General features: G+C 40.0%; 1 protein-coding gene across 4 annotated transcripts in view; it reads left to right on the top strand.

Annotated features, from left to right (window-relative positions):
• The window catches only part of NCALD (neurocalcin delta), a 377,772-nt gene that overhangs the window by 204,288 nt on the left and 158,530 nt on the right, over positions 1-14,954 (top strand). The gene's annotated exons all lie outside the window — the stretch shown is intronic.

A 14,954-nucleotide genomic window follows, 5' to 3' on the forward strand; every position in this document is an offset into this window, starting at 1 on the left:
CCTTAGGCTGTAGTCATTGGTTTCTCTTATGCCAATGAGTACAACGGGTGGTTATTCAGAATGGTGAGAACATAATCACCTGTAGCTATCGGTGAAATAACTCATTTAGCAAATAAAGGTCAAAGCTTGCTTGCTTGCTTCCTTTCTTCCTTGTAATTGTTTTCTTTGTAAGAATGAAATAAAGGGATCTTTTTAAAAAATACAAAATAAGTTAGAGTAAATAGAAGTAACCTTTTCTGCTTGTGAAGAAAGGGAGTGTTAAGTGAAAACCCAGAAGAGCATTTGTCTTTGGTTGGAAGGTCACAGGATAAAGCAATCCTTTATCAGAGCTGAATTCAGTGGTAAGTCTTGGAATTTTTCAAGGCTGCTGGCCCATTGTAGTCTTCAGATCTCTTTCCCACAGAAATAATTGAGGGGTTTAGATTTGCCTAATGGTTTTATTAGATTTATTTGCCATGTGTCTTAATATATAAATCTGGTACTTTCACCTATTACAGAAATTCTAGATTTATTTATTTTGCATCATGGTGATGAAATCCAAATTGGATTTCCTTGCTTGGGAGTGCCATGCTGGCAGTAAGTCATTGTCATATAGGTCTTCTCTTGGCATGACAGACATTCACCAGCTTATTCATTATATCTCTTTATTTGGTACTGTTCTTGGACCCCGGTGTCCCCAGGGTAGCTGACACCACCTCCTTCCTCCTATGCTGAGCTCTCCTTTTCCTGAGTTTTCTGCTATACATGTATTTTGTGCTTGGTCATTCCTGTCTTATCTTAGTCACCCATTGTTTGCTATTGATATATTTTTTTTCTCCATAGAAACTGTAAGCTCTTTGAGGTCAGGGATTCTGTCTTTTTGTCTCTTATGGCTTCACAGTGCTCTGATCCTCAGCACTTGGCGCCCACCTGCTACTGTGTTTTATGCCTCCAACTCACACCTGATCAAAAGAGCGTTTTCTCAAATCAAGATAATTTTGTCCCTTCCATTTGCCTTGCTCGCAGCTTGGGGTCACAAAGGTGGAGTGAGTCAAACAGAAGGTCCTCCCCTTTTCTAAGAGCTTCCCACCCTCTTCCCAAGACCACCTGCCTGTTCTCAGAGTTCTGGGCTCCGCTTTACACATCTCTCCTGGGACTCACTCTCTAAGATCCTGACCCTCCTTGAGGTCTCGGCTGAGTATGGCCCCTCCTAGGATAATCATGTTCTAATGGAGCAATTCTAAAGACCAGAAAGACCTCAAGGCCCAAAGTAATGCACCTCCCATGGGGAAAATTCCAGACACCATGAAAGGCAACAGCGGAGATATTTTAAACCCATCTTTGTCCAGCCTCCCTTAAATCGTACCACACAGGTAGATGCCTACTCTGCTTGCTCATAGGTCCACCCTGCCTGGCAATTATTAAAAGAATACAAATGTTGATCACTGTTCTTACAGTGCGGATAACCTAGTAGAGAGTTGGACTACATGTGCCTACAGAGGCAGACTAATGTACTGTTTAAGAACTTTTCTCATCACACATCCTAGGTACCAATCAGTTTTTTTATTATCTGTTGTGTGGCCTTGCACAAGTTTCTAAAATATTCTGGGGCAACTTTTCTTCACCTATAACACAAGGATAACAAAGCCCATCCCAAGGATGCTATGAAAATTCAATGAGCTAAAGTAAGGGCTGTTCTTGGTACATAGTAAATATATATGACAAGAGTGCCATTAATAACAAGTAGAGCTAGGAAGGATTATAAATCCAAGCAAGGCAGTTTGGAGGTCTGAGGCTGAGAATAGGTACATAGAGCAAGGCAATGATGGAGGTGGAGACAGATACAGGGGACCTTGCTAGAAGAGGACTTCCTCACCTTGTAGGAGAACATGAGTGCTCTCCCATATCTGTGCTGGCTTAGCCACGGGTACCTAACCCCCTGACGAGTTGGCCTACAGAGGCATTTTGGGTGTGGAAGCAGCCTTCCCATTATCATTATAGGACAAAGGGGTAAAGGTAGCTTCACCCCTTCTCATAATTGTTTCCAAGTCTCTCTGTTGCACTTGGACTGTGCAGTCTTCAAAGCCAGGAACTGACAGTTCATTTCTACTATCCCCAGGCCACTGTTGAGGGTATATGCTCAGTGCTTAATTATTCATAGAACGATCGAATGACACAAGATGCTGGAGTTTGGCCACATGACCTCTTCTAACAACACAAGTGATTTTACAAGAGATTTACAAAGACTCAGTACAAGTATGTGAACATATTTTCCCGGCATACAAGAACATGATTCAGTCCAGTGAAAAATGGAAATATTATGGTTTGTGCTTCTCTGGAGCAACATTGTTTGTGGGGTCACAGAAAAAAAAAAGATGTGACTTAGGCAAGTTGCAACAGCCTTGAAAATACTGGTTGTGGTGCATGAAAGAAAAAGAAATGTAAGAAGTCCCAACCATATGACACTGGAAGAGAAGTCTGTAAAATCAGGTCTGGTGCCAGAAGGGCTGAGTTGGCAGAGCAGAATGGATCACTGCAAATCCCCCTGACTCGTGATTTCACACTTCTCTGAGCTTCTGTTGTTCCATTATATTCGGAGATGAATGTATTCCCACCTCATGGGCCTTCTCCAAAGCAATGATATTTAAAAGGCTACATGCTTTCCTTCTATTCTTGTTTACACCTTGCCATCCTGCTGTTTACACCGCACGCCGCCTAGGGTGTTTTCTATTGTTGGGTGGTTTGAGTTGTCAGAGGAGTCTCTGAGCCTCTTGATTTGGGGGAAGCCTTGCTGCCCTGTGGAATCCCAGTGCAGTGTGGCATCTCCCAGGGAAAGAGGCACCTAGCATTTATGAGCTTTGACCAGCTGTGAAACTTTGCACTTTCAAGTACATTAAACGCTTGAAAGTGCCTGCTGTGCATCTCATTACAGAGATATAGTATCAGGAATGACTTGTCATGGGAGCTGACGCCTCCTTGGAAGTTGCCTGGAGTAACATGAAATCTGATTTCTTCCCAAAGGGGAGTGCTTGCCATTTTCTCTCCAGCATTGGGATGGAAATGATGTCTGAATGCCTCCTACATCCTGTCCTCACTGTGGTCTGCTCTTTCTTCTTCATCTGAATGCTCTTTGCTGTGCCCTGTGCTCAGATGCTGCTGCTCCTGATCACAAAACCATGGTGGCACCTGGGACAAGTGGGGACTAGAAACTGGAAATAGTTCCCTTGCTTTCTTGAAGCATGGCATCCAGAAAGGTTAGAGGGTGGGGGATTGAACAGAAGTTGCTTTAATTATAACTGTTTTGATTAGCAATTACAATGGCTCCTAGCCCCAAGAGGAATGGCCTTTGGCAAAGTGGTAAAGCTGGCTGAGATTGGCCTTCCCTTGTGTGCCTCCTGCCAGCTTCATAGTTGCAGGGTCTCCTAACCTCCCCCACAATCCCCCTAACCTCCAGGAGGTAACACCCTTCCCTGCTTCTGATGCCCCTGTTTTCCTAGTCTTTCCTCATAAGAAGGTAGTACTCAATACTTCAGACTCTTTCTCATGTGTACTGATTTCTAGTCCCAGGTGTTATCCTTTGGGGTGCTCACTGTGATATGAACATGAATGATCTTGGTCAGAGACGTCTATGCTGGGGTTGCTCCTCCAGGGCAGGACAGATGTGATGAAAAGCACAACTCCTCAGACCTCAGATGATCTGGCTTTTTAATTCTAGCTTTCCCACTTACGAGCTGATCACCTTGGGTTATGTTACTTAACCTTTCTTACTATGTCGTCACCCATATACTGGAGTTAATGCGTCCATGCTATCGTGTCTTAAATATGAGACTTTTTACCTCAAGTGAGATGAAGCATTTGAAAAATCTGTGCAAATGTAAGCTAGGAAGGCCATAAAGTGTCTCAATCATGTTCAAAACGTTAGCTTCTTGAGAGACAATGTGATGTAGCAGAAGGCTTCATCCTGACTTTAATATTTTCTATAATCTCAGTTTGTGAGCCTTTATTTCCTCATTCATACAAAAGAATGTAATCAAACCTCATGAGACTGTCATGAACATTAAATTAAATGATGGATATGAAGTCCCTTAAGTTCTCCCCCACCTTAACATGTTCCTTAAGAAGTGGCTCTAGCGACCTGACTAGTGTGGCTCAGTTGGTTGGGTGGTGTCCTGCAAAGCACAATGTCGCCGGTTTGATTCCCGGTCAGGGCACATGACTGGGTTGCAGATTGGTCCTGGTTGAGGCACATTTGAGAGGCAACTGATCAATGTTTCTCTCGCTTTTATCCTCCCTCACTTCCCTTCCCTAGAAAAAAAAAAGAAGAAGAAGAAGAAAAAAGTGACCCCAGAGAAAAGGGAACCCTCATGCATTGTTGGTAGGAATGCATATTGGTGCTGCCAGTCTGGAAAACAGTATGAAATTTCCTCAAAAATATTAAAGATGGAACTATATTATGACCCAGCAATTCCACTTCCGGGTATATATCCAAAGAAACCCAAAACAATAATTCAGAAGAATATATGCACCCCTATGTTCATTGCAGCATTATTTACAATAGTCAAGCTAGGGAAGCAACCCAAGTGCCCATCAATAGAAAAGTAGATAAAAAAGTGGTTGTACATATACACAATAGAATATTACTCAACCATTAAAAAAAAAAACAAACCCGCCTAGAATCCTACCATTCGGGGCAGTGTGGATGAATCCGGAGGGTATTATGCTAAGTGAAATAAGCCAGCTGAAGAAAGACAAATACCATGAGGTTTTACTTATATGTGGAATCTAAATAATAATATAAATGAACAAGCAAAGCAGGAACAGATTTATAGGCACAGGAAACAGTCTCATCGATGTGGAGAACAGATTGATGGTTGCCAGAGGGGAGAGTGATTGAGTGAAAAATGGGGAAGGGATGCCCTGGCTGCTGTGGCTCAGTGGATTGAGCGTCAGCCTGTGAAACAAGTGTCGCTGGTTCAATTCCCAGTCAGGGCACATACCTGGGTTGCATGCCAGGTCCCCCGTTGGGGGTGTGTGAGAGGCAACTACACATTAATGTTTCTCTCCTTCTCTTTCTCCTTTCCCCTCTCTCTAAAAACAAATAAATAAAATCTTTAAAAAAATGGCGAAAGGATTAGTAGTTACAAAATATTCATGAGGATATAACATACAACATAGGAAATACAGTTACTAATATTATAATAATTATGTATGGTGCCAAGTGGGTACTTGAACTATCAGGGGGAACACTTTGTAAAGTATATGATTTTCTAATCACTATGCTATACACCTGAAACTAGTATAAAATAATAATGCTGTAAACTGTAATTGAAAAAAGTAACTCTGTGGTAAGCTGAAAAAAATTAATTAAAAGTAAGATTGCCATTAAAAAAAATAAGTGATTTTGATAGTCTGGTATAAGAATTTCCACATGCTTCAAGTCTGCCTTAGTCTGAGGCAGATCTAAGAACTGAAATGGTATCGCAGCAGCCACGAGGAGTGATCTGCCCAAACGCAACATTCAACAGATGCACGTCATCTCTGAAATGGGGGTGGGCACTGGTGATGCAGAGGAGAGCTCCCCAGGAGCCTGAGGTGAAAAAAAAAGAAGTCAGTAATAGTGATGTGTTCCCATCCTGGGATGATGTCCACTGGGCTGGGAGGAAAGTCCCTGAGAGGGCTTCACATCCCCACCTCTCATTTCTCCTCACTCACTCTGGGGTCCTGAATTTGCTTTAAATATAATTTGTGAAAAAAGAAATATAATTTGTAAAATTCAGATGTTCTTTGCAGTGAAGTGACTATAATGAAATATAGTTTGGAAAGAAAACAGAAAGTAAAAGGTTCACCAGACCCTTGATTTAGGTTGGGAGTTGGCAAATTACAACCCTCAGGCCAGCTGCCTGTTTTTTTGTAGGTAAAGTTTTATTGGCACTGAGGCCCACTTGTTTGTTTTTGTGTCATCTTTTGTGACACAAAACATCTGAGTACTTGCAACAGAAACCATATGTTCTGCAAAGTCAAAAACATTTACTATCTGGCCTGATGCAGGCCCCTGATTTAGATTATCAAAGCACTCAGATGTTTTTGGATCTGCATGTGGGATTGGCAGCAGTTTAGAATATACAGCTATTGCAGACTTACACAATAGAGCATTCGAGGACATTTACAGAGAATATTATAACCTTCCATCTGTAAGAAATGGGAGAAATGGGGAAAAGATCAGAGTTCAGAGAGTAAATCAAGGGAAGCAGCAGAGAATGGGTGGGGTCTGTATCTGTCTGCATCCCTGAGAGTCTTCTCAGAGTTCAACTGTCTCTTGACATCACAAGATATGACATGCTTCTGAGAGCTTGACATTCCCCTAATAGGCAGAAAGCAAACAATGATTTTGTGAAGAAGTACAGTCATTTGCATTATTACATAAATAATTTATGGATTTAATTACTTTATCATATCAATGTGGATAACTTAGAATTGATTTTACTAACTCAGGAAGCATTTAGTGAGCATGTATTTGTATAGAAACTGCAAGAGTTGCACTCGGAATGGTCTACTTGTGAGTCTCAGGGTGAACGAAAAGAGATAAGAAATCCCTGGATGTTGTGTTCTGAGGTGCCTTGAGTTTCTGGTGCATAGAGAAGAAGACCACAGGGACATAAAAGGAGAAAGATCAACTCATGGAAGGCCCTGAATGCTGGCTAGGGAGCTTGAACTTTTGCCAGGAGCCTATAGGAAACTTCCTGATCAAGAAAGTGGCCTATCCATAGTATGCTTGTACTTTATTTAGGATGTTAACTGAGTGTGTGTGTTGAGGGGTGGAAGGTGGATGAGAGGAGAGGAAGGGGGACTAATTAGAAGTGAATTTCAATAGTCTGTCATGATTTGTAGCCCTGCAGAGATGGCATGGGCCTCAAGCTGGTTGTATCCTTGAAAATTGGGAGAAAGACATCTGAAAGCGCTGGTGGGCGTAAAATCAATCAAGACTCAGCTACCTGGTTAGTAAGGACTCCTGGATTTGGAGCTGAGGTGATTGGGAGACTGGAGGAGGTATTAATAGAAATAGAGAAGCCAGGCGAAGAAGTAGATTTGAGGGTCAAAAAATAATAAGATGAATTTTATATAAAATGAATTCAAGATTCTGTAAAATACCCAAGGAAAAACACAAATGCATTGGAGAGAGGGGAGGGAAAGGGGGGGAGAGAGAGAGAGAGAGAGAGAGAGAGAGAGAGAGAGAGAGAGAGAGACAGAGAGAGACGAGAGAGACAGAGAAAGAGATAGAGAGAAAGAATTGGTGCTAGAGATGAAGATTTAGGAATTACCCAAGAAAAGATAATTATTTAATTATTGCAGCTCTGGACATAGAAACATCAATAAGGGAGGACATTAGAGAGAGGAGATGAGTGTTGAAGAAGCAACTATGATAGCATTGCCAGGTAAAATACAGGATGCTCGGTTAAAATGGAATTTCAGGTTGACAAAGAATCATGTTTGAAAATAATGTCCCATGCAACATTTAGGACATATACTAAAAAAGTTACTCATTTTTTTTATCTGAAATTCAAATTTAACTGAGCATTCTATATTTTTATTTGTTAGAGCTGGGCAACCCTGGGCTTTGGGGATTGCCCATAATTATGGGATGGTCAGAAGAAGAGGAGATAGTGGAAGAGCCTGGAATGGAGAGGTGGGTCCCAGGAAGCTAAGCTATTGTACCATCATGGAATCAAAGGGCAGAGTGAGTTTCAGGAGGGCTGAGCAGAAAGGTCAAGGTCATTGCATTTGGCAACCTGAGAATCATTAGGGATTTTGAAGAAAGCAGATAGAGGTCTAGTTGCAATGGGTTAAGGGGTAAATAAAGTAAGAGACATGGAAATACTCAGTGCAGACCCTTCTTTTAGGAAGCATGTAGAAGAGAAGGAAAGAGATGGGGTGGTACAGGGTAAAAGAATAGAAGGCAGGTTTGCAGGGTTAGAGAGACCAAGCCTGTTTTCCAGCTTTGCAGAGGAGTCTAGAGAAGTGGCATGCTGAAGAGGAGTAAGGGGATAGGGATGGAGTGAGAGGTGGTGGAAGGAAGGACATGAATGGAAGCATTAACCTTTGCCTGGAGGATGCGCCCTCTTCCTCCAAGTAATGAAGGAAAGAGGGGGTGATAAAGATATGGAGGTTTTCAGAGGAGGGAAGAGCAATGGAGGCTTTTTATTTCTTTTTGCTGTCTGACCATGATATTGAGATTGCATCTGTGAAGGAGGGATTAGGGGAACAGAAGGAGAAGACTCAGGCTCAAAACATTCCCTCTTTTCTGCTTGCACAGATCTGACAAGAGCTGAAAAGGTCTGTATAATTCATCCAAGTGAGAATAATTTTTCTCCCTCTTATTGTATCTTCCCCCAGCTCTAGCGAGCCGCATCGATTCATAACATAATTAAATTGCTCACTAGGGAAAAGAAAATGACAGAAACAGGATTGAACAGACTTTCACTTCTCCATTTGTTAAATCAGGCAGTTCTGGCCATGTAAGGATCAGGGTCATTTATTCACGTCCCCAGTTCTAGAAGCGGGGGCAGAAGGGGTGCACAGCAGAGGGCATTTTGGAGGGACTTGTAGAAATTCAGTCTGTGAATTCCTGTCTAAACCAGGCAGATTATGTCATGTGGCACTAATGGCTATGCCCTGTCACACCCAGAATACCAGGGACTCACAGATGTATAGGTGATGCACATTGATCCCAACCACCTTCGGCTCTCTGGGAGCTCAGGTCAAAAGATGGCCAGGCTGTTCTGCAGAGGGAGAGGATGAGGTTGAGGAGCAAAACAGTCCGCAGTCTCTTAGCTGCTTTTTCTCATTTGCAGCACAAGGAGGGAGCCTGAGAAAGCTGAGAGAGAGAGAGAGAGAGAGAGAGAGAGAGGGAGAGAGAGAGAGAGAAACAGACAGACAGATAGACAGACAGACAGATTGATTTCAGGGAGGAGGTGGGGAGGTACGGTCTGCCTGGGAAAGCTTTTAGTGCCTCCACCTCCAGAGAACATTAACATTTCCAGTCCCTTCTCCACAGCCCTCCCTCTCTCCTCCTCCTCTCCACAACACAGAGACACAAATGAAATTCCTAAAAGTAGACTACTTCTGCTTAGTTATTTTTAGTTTTTGCTGTTAGTATTTACCAAGTTTTTGGGGGTTAATTTGTCCTCCTGTAACCAAGCAACCTGGAGCTTGGCCACTTGGTGCCTTGACACATGACCCAACAATTAGTGTTGAAGGAAACAGGTTTTTATTAACAGGGTTCCAATCTTGGGGGACAAGGGGGGCTGAGAGCATTCCTGCTCAAAGCCTCCTCTCTCATGAGAACCAGCACTTCCCTTGTTCCCCAAAAGGTTACAAGCCAAAACCATGCCCTAAAGTTCCCCATATCCTTATCTGTCCTTATGCTGGCCACGCAAACAGATCTCCGTCCTCTCTGGAATGTGCATTTGTGGGTTTCAGTCACCATCCTCTCACAGCAGCTCTCTCTTTTGGGATCTGGGGTGCACTGTTCTCAGCCTCCATGCAGTGGTTCAGGGAAACATGTGCCATGTTACACCGGATCATGGTGGAGTCCAGGGAGGCACATATCCTAACAGATTGACTTCTCCGTACATCCTTCAGAGAAGCAGAAGTAGCTCCTCTCTCTCTACAGACAACATGGCTTCTTCCCTTCTCTTTCAGCCTGCCCTCATTTAAGTGCTCGGCCTGGAACTTCCTACATGACCTCATATCCATCCCATCCTCTGAGGTGCCATTTTTGCCAGTTCCCAATTATCTTTTACCTTCTTTTGGCTGCCATCTTTAGTCAGGGCAAGAGTTCCCAGTGACACAGGGACATCTGGGGTGAGCATCCACCTCCCCTGGCTATGTCACGAGTCACTGTACACTCTTAAAGTCATGTATACCTTTCACTCTGGGCCACAGTCCTCTACCCTTCAAGAAAGGCACAGCCATTACCTTGTCATTGATATGTAAAGTATCTTAAACACCTTATCATCCACTTTCCCTTTTCCCCAACCAAGGGTTGTGGGGGTTTACTCCTATTTTCCACACACACTGATTTTAAGGGTCCACAGTCTCTTCTCTCTAGGAGATGTTTGTATGAGGCCACCAGCTGCTTATTATACATGCTCCTTCCATCCCAAGCTCAGCACACAGAGGCAGGCCATCAAAACTCAAAAAAGGCAGTACAGCATGAGACAACTAGAGACTAATGATTCTCATGAAGAGAGACACGGAATTCCTTAATAAAACATTACCAAACTGCATTTAGCAATATATTGAATATGAAAATAATTATATGCCATAACAAAATGAAGTTTATTCTGGGGATGCAAGACTATTCAATATGAAAAGCAATCAGTATACTCTACCATATAAACAATCTAAAAAATTGCAATTGCACTAATTGAAGCAGAATAATCACTTGACAAAATTTAACTAGCTATTCATGATTAAAAAAAAGCCTTTTAGAAAAAAGTAGAGAGGAACTTCCTAAAATTGATAAAGAATGTCTACAAAACACCTGCATCTATCAGCATACTTAATAGTGAGAGGACTGAATCCTTGTCCCAGAAGATCAGGAGCAGACAAGGATGTCCTCTCTCACTATTTGTATTCAGCATAGTATTGGAAATTCTACATAGTGCAATCAAGTAAGAAGAGAAACTAGAAGGCATACAGATCAGAAAGAAATAGAACTGCTCTTCTTTGCAGATGACATGAGGTCTATTAGAAAAATCCAATGAAACCTACAAAAAAAAAATACCCTATGTATTTTTATATACTAGCAGTGTATACATGGATATTGAAATTAAATATACAAATCAGTTATAATTGCTCAAAAAGAAGAAATACTTATGTGTAAATCTGACAAAACGTGCACAGAATTTGTATGTTGGAAACTACAAAATGCCTATGAGAGGAATCAAAGAAGACCCAAATAAATGGAGAGACATGCTATGTTTATAAATTGGAAGATTCAGCAAAGACATCTATTCTCCCCAAATTGATATTCAGGTTTCATGTAATGACAAAAATTCCAATGAAGATTTTTGTATATACAGACAAGGTTATTCTAAAAATTTATATAAAAAAGGAAATAACTATAATAGAATGTCTAACACAATTTTGAAAAAGAAGAATAAAGTTGGAGGAACAGTTCTACTTATTTCAAAATTTATTATATAGCTACAATAATCAAGACTGTGTGGAATTAGCAGAGGGACAGACACACACAGAGATCAATGGAACAAAATAGAGAACCTGGGAATAGCCACATATAAGCATAGCGAACTGATTTTTGACAACTATCCAAAGCAGTTCAATGACGGAAAGACTTTTTTTCTTCTATAAATGGTGTTGGAGTGATTATGTATCCATAGGCAAAACAAACATAAAACACCTTATACAATTCAACATAGATTGTAGATTTAAATATAAAACATAAAACTGTAAAACTTTTAGAAAAAAATATAGCTGAAAACTTTAGAATCTATTACTGCATGAAGAGTTCTTAAAATATAACAGCAAAAGTATGATTTCTAAAAGAAAAAATAAATAAATGGGTTTTATCCAAATTAAAAATATTTGCTCTATGAATGACTCGGTGAAGAGGATGAAAGATAAACTATAGACTGATAGCAAATAATTTCAAAACACATACCTGACAAAGGACTCGTTCAAAACTTTGTTAAAAAAGAAACAATTCTATTAGAGAATATATATATGGAGAGAGAGAGAGAGAGAGAGAGAGAGAGAGAGAGAGAGAGACGGAGGGAGAGAGATTCTACTGAAAAGGATATATAGATGGCAAAGAAGCAGATGAAAAGATATTTAACACCAGGAGCTATTAGGGAAATGCAAATGAAGACCATGGTGAACTCTCTCTACACAACCATTAGAAAAACTAAAATAAAATATAACAAGAATGCCATATGCTGACAAAGATGTGGAAAAACAGACTCTCTCATACATTGCTGGTTAAAATGGTATCTCCACTCTAGAAAATAGTTGGGCAGTTTTTAAAAAATGAAACATGAATTTATCATATGACCCAGCATCACTCTCCTGTGATTTATCCCAGAGAAGTAAAAACTTATAACCACACAAAAACCTGTATGCAATTTCTCCTAGAAGCTTTATTTGTAGTAGCCCAAACAACTAAAATGTCCAACAATGAGTGTTCAAACAAACCGTGGTATGTTCAAACCATGGAATATTATTCAACAATAACAGGAAACAACTATTGATGAATGCGACAACTTAGAGAGACCTCAAGAGCATCATGCTGAGTAAACAAACAAACAAACAAACACCAATATCAAAATATCACATAATATATGGTTCAAATGATTAATATTCTAGAAATGACAAAATTAAAAAGATGGAGAACAGGTTAGTGGTTTCCAGGGATAAGGGATGGGGGCAGAGGGGGTGAGTGTGACCAGGCAGTAAGAAGTTTTGTGTGGTGAGGAACAGTTCTGCATCTTGATTACAGTGGTGGCTACATGAATCTCCATATGTGATAAAATGATTATAGAACTGTAAAAAAAAAATGTATTACATGTGGGTTTAATGAAACAAAAATAGTTTTAGGTTTGGCTGTTCTTGAGCTTCATTTACTAAAAAATGCCATCATTTGCATGCAGTTATCTGATACTTGCTTTATTTTTTCATTAGATTTCTAAGGTTCACCTAAGTTGTTGCATGCATCTGTGATTTATTGATTTTCCCTGTTGTCTAATATTTTATTGTATGAGTAGAACTCAATTTATTTGCTCTCCTCTTGGTGGACATTTGTGTTAAATACAGCTTTTTGCTGTTTTGAATAAAGCTGTTAAAAACACACTGTGTATATCTCTCCATGCAAATATACAAGAGTTTCTCTAGAGCAGTGGTTCTCAACCTTCCTAATGCCACGACCCTTTAATACAGTTCCTCATGTTGTGGTGACCCCCAACCATAAAATTATTTTCGTTGCTACTTCATAACTGTAATTTTGCTACTGTTATGAATTGTAATGTAAATATCTGATATGCAGGATATATTTTCATTGTTACAAATTAAACATAATTAAAGCATAGTGACTAATCACAAAAACAATATGTAATTATATATGTGTTCTCCGATGGTCTTAGGCGACCCCTGTGAAAGGGTCATTCGACCCCCAAAGGAGTTGCGACCCACAGGTTGAGAACTGCTGCTCTAGAGAACATAGATAGGAATGGCTTTGCTCAATTGGAGGGTGTGTAAACCTTCAACCTGGTAAGATTCATAAGATCAGGTTAAATTGTTCCCAAGTGTTTATGTGAATTTATACTCCTATCCTCTGTTTAATTGGCACTGTTCTGATTACAAATGATGTTGTTCATCTTTTCATATGTTCATTCACCATTTGTATTTTCTCCTCTGTGACAATGTGTCAGATCTGTTGCTCATCTTTCTATTGTGTTCCCTTTTTCTTACTGATTTGTAACATTTCTTTATATGATCCAAATACTGGTCGTTTGTTGATTTTACATGTTGCAAATTTGTCTCAGATAGTGGCTTATCTTTTGTTTTCTTTATTGTACTTTTGATAAATAGACCTTAATATTACACTAGGAAAATTGATCAATCTTTCCTTTTGTGATTAATTAACACTTCTGTGCCTTAATAATTCCTTTCCCATTTGGAGGTCAGAAAGATGTTTTGTTTACTTTTTCTTCAAGTTTTAACATTTTGCTTTTCACAACTAAGTTCCTTAATCCCTCTGGAATAGATTTTTGGCTATGAATCTGCCTTGGCTTTTGTCTCAGTAAATTATTCCAGCTGTCATGAGAGTTCTGTTGTCCTTTAATTCCAACTGCCCTGCCATGTATGGTTCTGATGCTTGCTCTGTCTCTTCAAATTGTGTTGTTGTTTTTTTGCTGTTTGGTATGCCTGGTAATTTTTTCTTGGTAGCCAAGCATGCTGTACTGGGTACAAGAAGTTGCTGTAAATAAATCTACAGTGATGTGCTGGTGGGTGACGAAGTGGAAGAGCAAATGTAACAGCACTTTATATACCATGAAATGTGTTTCATAAACAATGAGGACATATGCTGAGTTACTCTCTCAGAGAGCAAGTCTAATGCTAATAGGAAGTTTGACTAAATGTCAAGACTTGGGTAGTCATCTCTTGAATCTCAGTTTATCCTCTTTCTGACATTTTCAAATAACCCCGGAGCTAGTGTTTTCACGGATACACATCCTCAGACACAGATCTTCAGATCCGGATTATTGCTGAACATTGTTGTTGTGCACATTTGTTGATTTTCTCCTCATGATCCCTTTCCCCACTTTCCTTTCCTCAGAGCATCTTGAATGTCTTTTCATGTGATTTTTCTTTGGAATGATTCCAGCCTCACCTCCACAGACAAACCTTGCTTAATTGAAAGTCATTCAGCAAAGTTTGGTGGCTGGTTCAGCAAGGGGCAATCTGAGCAACCTCGATCAGACTGGGACAGCCAGCCTGCTCACATTGTCCTCTGGGAAGAGGAAAGTGTGGTCTTCAACTGCTGCAGCTATATTATTCTTTGTACCATGTGGGGAGGCAGCTGGAAGTTCAAGTCAATTTGCAGAGAACACCTGTGCCAAGAGAATTGCAGAGAATCAAATGATATTGTGAACCTCTGGTTTCCCAAAACCAACCCTGCCTATATCTGGGTTTTTTTTCCCCACAGTTTAATGAACCAAACTATTTTCTTTTCTTGTTTTTGTTATTTGTATCAGTGAGTTTGAGTTGTGTTTTCTGTTATTTATAGCCAAAAGATTGTTGAATGATAGTTTGTGTGTATTTCAGGGAAAAATTGTATGTTATTGTGATGTTATTTAGTATGTTATTTATTATTTTAAACAATGTATATATTTTAAATAATATATTAATATATTACACAGTTATGTATATATAATACATACATATGTATACATGAATTT

The sequence above is a fragment of the Furipterus horrens genome, unplaced genomic scaffold (genome assembly GCF_987537825.1).
Source record: "Furipterus horrens unplaced genomic scaffold, mFurHor1.1.pri manual_scaffold_7, whole genome shotgun sequence".
Classification (NCBI taxonomy): Eukaryota; Metazoa; Chordata; class Mammalia; order Chiroptera; family Furipteridae; genus Furipterus; species Furipterus horrens.